The 4,054-nt window shown below is 38.2% G+C and overlaps 1 protein-coding gene across 3 annotated transcripts in view; it reads right to left on the reverse strand.

Moving 5' to 3' along the window:
* Nucleotides 1–4,054, reverse strand: part of MAEA (macrophage erythroblast attacher) — a 48,627-nt gene that overhangs the window by 6,656 nt on the left and 37,917 nt on the right. The window lies entirely within an intron of this gene.

Genomic DNA, 4,054 nt, shown 5'->3' on the forward strand with positions numbered 1-4,054 from the left:
GTCATCTCTCAAGTCCTCCACTAAGAGTTCACTCTTTTTTAACTTTTGAAGAGTCTTTTATTAATTCCTAAATTACTATTAGGAATAGACACTATTTTCAAAATGCCCATTTCATGGCTTGAATAAGAAAACCTAGGCAAGTTTTTTTTGGTTTTTTTTTTTTTTTTTCAATTCTGAATTTGACAAGTACCCTGAGGTCATCAATACCACGAGAACAGTCTCTTTAGCGGTGTTTCAGTCCTCCCACTTCCTCTCCCACCCAAGCCAGGAAGCAATGGAAGTTATGTAGGACAGAATGTTTCCACCCAATTTCCTATGCTGGGTGAGCAATTCAGGAATGTAAACATTGTTCCCCAGGTGATTACTGTTATGAGGGCAGAAGCACAAACCCCCTGGCCTGAGAGAAAAGACAGCCTGGACACATTGGAAGAAAGCTAAAATAACTGGAGAGCTGCAGATGAAATTGAGAGCTTTTGCAAACACAGATGAGGCAAACAAAAAAATGCAGATCTACCAGCTGAGATTATCTGTGCATGAATGAGAAAAAAGAGAAAAAGAAAATCTTCTGACAGGAACTGGCCAGAGTGCAGTTGTGTTCTGTGATGGTGAAACAGAAGTGACATTTCAACTTGCACAGCCTGGTTAGGGCTGAGGTTCTCCTCCCTGCCAGGCCATCAGCCTCCCCTCATGTGCAAAGTACTGAGCACACTGGGATGTGGTGCCTGTTTGGCTTCAGCCACAATGAGTTAGGTTTTCCAAAGTGACCTTGTGTTAGTCTTTATCTCCTGATTTGCCCTTCCTCCTGTGTTCTTTACAAAAAAAAAACAACAAAAAAACCACAAACAAACAAAAAAAAACAAAAAAAAAAAAAAAAAAAAAAAACCCCAAAACCAAGGAAAGTTTCCCACAAAGTCTCCATGCTACGGCTGAACTTCATCCACTGAGAAATTAAAATGGAGCAAGATATCTTTCAAAGGTGAAGCAAGTTCATTAATTCATAGCACTCAAGTCTTTTTTAGATTGGGAAGCAAGACACAACACTGTAAGTTACTTGGGAATACACAACAGTGGAATTACACCTTCTTTGCACTCAGGCCATTATTCACCTCTTTCCTTGTCATTCAGCTAATTCCATCTCTGTGCAAGTGCTGTCTTGCTCCTGAGGTCTATGTGAACATTACAATGCTAAATTGCAATGTTTTTACCACCATTAGCTCATATGAGTCTCTATAGCTAAGGCAGGGGGCTAAATTTTTCAGGAAAATATTTTTAAAATCCTGACGACACACCATCCTTGAAGTCACTAAATTCCTGTGACAGATCTAAGTAATAGGTAGAAAAATTTTTCAAATCCCAGAATGATCCTGTAAACTCTGCAAGGACAAAGTTCATCATCTTTTGTGTGTCCCTCCAGCCCACACAGTACAGCTGACATATTGTACTTGACAAATATTTACAAAGACTTGAAGACCTACAGTTCACTAAATTGTTACAAAAGGATCCACATTTGCAATGTCCAGCTTATATGTCCACATATGCCTGAATATAGAAATGAACATATTTATTGGGCAGCAGCAATAACTGAACACAAATATAAGGTGTTACCAAGAGAGGGCTTATTTCTACTCAGTTTTTTGGGCAATGCCTGAATGCCTGTATCTGGGACCCTTATGACAATCAGCAGAATTTATACTCAAATGGCTCAAAAGTACATTTATACCCCTGTTTGACTGCACCTCACTAAAATGATGAAGTGTTCATTCATCCTTGTAGGAGGGAAGTTGACTAAAATGATAGACTGTAGCCATTTTTTCCTAACTTTGCCCTCCATCAGCTATTATTTACTCCTTTTTGTCCTTTGTATTTCCAGAACAAGAAGTGCACATGATGTTTTGTTAAGATTTTAGCTGAGAACTTTGTGTATCTCTGGCATTGCATAAGAGCAAAATATCAAAATGCTGTCAGATTTCCCAGAATGAAATTAGTGAGAGCTCCGAAAGTGTGAAATTGGTGTCATCAGTCATTCATTGTTACTTTAGTAGGTACAAATTTGACAAAAAAGCCCTAGAGACCGAGAGTTAAAGGCTAATGATACTAGGCAAAAAACTGTGTTATATTTAAGGTTAAGAGATTTACTGTTTGTATTCAAGAACAGTTTTTTACATTCTTGAAACTTGCACTTTCAAGGCTACTCTGATAAGGTACCTTAGAAGAAAGTCTGTTTGTACTAATTCTAAAAAGCTACACTTATTAAATAAGATGTATAATTTTAAAGTTCACATCAATTTTAATGTAAAAGCAATGTCACTTCAGAGGTTCTCAGCAGGCAGCAAAAGCTTTCAAACTTATTTAAACACCAGCTGCGTTTCAACAAAATGTCAGTTCCCCCAGTTCCACTCATACAGGAAACTCCTTGGTAAACAGCCTCTTTCTCTGCTTTCTAATGGATGCCTGACCTATTTATTGCACCACAGACACAATACTGAAAGAATCCTGCTGCAGGCACTTAACAGAAGCAAGCTAATAAAACCACAAGTTGCAAGGGTTTGCTAGAAGCAATGAGATTTATGCCACACCTCCTCAAAGGTACTCCCTTATTCATTACTTATTTACTTTGAAACAAAGTAGAATGCAATGGTAAAAACTTAGAGTTTTTAAGCCATGTTATTGAAAGGAAGCATTGAGATGCTGAAGTCTTAATGCACAAAATAATCAAAACTCATCCTCCTAGAAAGGAGTAAATTAAGATACAGAAAGACTTCCATAGCTCCTTTTCCTTTTACAATTGATTATGTAGTTAAAGCAGCATTGCCATGAGTGGCATCTATAATTGCCAAGTATAAAATGTACGTCAACCCTGAATTTCAGCAGGTACATGGAATATACACACTTCACCCCAACAGCACCCAGTATGGAGGCCTTGTTTGCCATATAGACAGGAGCTTTAGGTTGTAAACCTCAGACAGGTTATTCCACACAAAACATACTGTGTCCTCTTGAGGGCTGACAGCTTGCAAATTTTACCACTTCTGATGTGGAAAAGGGATGAGAGGGAAACAAATATCCAGTAACAATAAAATACAGAAGGACCTTATCTGCTTTGTGCCAATTCTCAGCCTATTTCCTTATTCCAGCTCTGTGCCTGCCTGCTGGTTTCCAAGCCACATAAGAAAGCTGTAGCTCAAAGAAAATAGTTTTTAGAGCATGGACTACCCATTGTTAAGATGCATGACTGCACACTTGGCAAAGAAACAAACTGAGAATAAAGCTAAAGGCACAGTATTCATTTGGTATAAAGAGCACCATGGGCTTCAGAAGACAGATAATGGAGTTGAGTCTCTTTCATCCTTTTCTTAAGTACTTGACAATTCCTTAGGATTTGATAGTTCTATCAAAGGGTAAGTGCACATATCTAGATGCTAGCTTGTAGGTTTTGTATTTAATTATGTTTGGTTTTAATTATTAACATTAAAATTAGCTGGAATTTATCAGATTGCACATTTGCATTGGCTGGGACCAGAGCAAAGATGATTTACGTGCAAGTAGGGCAAAGTAGGAATGATATTAGCTCAAAGCAAGCCACGCATCTAAATGAAATTAGAAATAAACCCTGAAAATAACCCTAAAACTCTGCCCTGCAGGAAAGCTTCTCCATCTAGATTTGGGAATATGCTAGAATGTTTTCAGTCTGTGAATACATTATGGTAGTTTTCTGTACCTTTGTGTTGCTCTGACCAAAAAATAAGCTCTGCAAGTTTCAGTTTCTGAAGTACTTAGTTTGGGTTTAAAGACAGCAGAACTTACAACTTCCTTAACACAGAAATATTATGGGGCAACAGTGTTCTTATCAGGATTTATCAGCAAAGCTTCAGGTTGGGCCATGAACTTCTCACCTCTCTTTAGGTTTAAATATTCTTACAAAACAGAACCTGCTGAGAGTTCTCCCTCCCTTGTGCACATATAAGCTCCAGTAGCTCTGCCACCTGCACCATTCTTTGCTGCTGGCAAGGTCATTGCTTATCAAATTATCAATGCATTTCTTTGTCCCAGTATC

Source organism: Geospiza fortis, unplaced genomic scaffold, assembly GCF_000277835.1.
Source record: "Geospiza fortis unplaced genomic scaffold, GeoFor_1.0 scaffold730, whole genome shotgun sequence".
Taxonomy (NCBI): Eukaryota; Metazoa; Chordata; class Aves; order Passeriformes; family Thraupidae; genus Geospiza; species Geospiza fortis.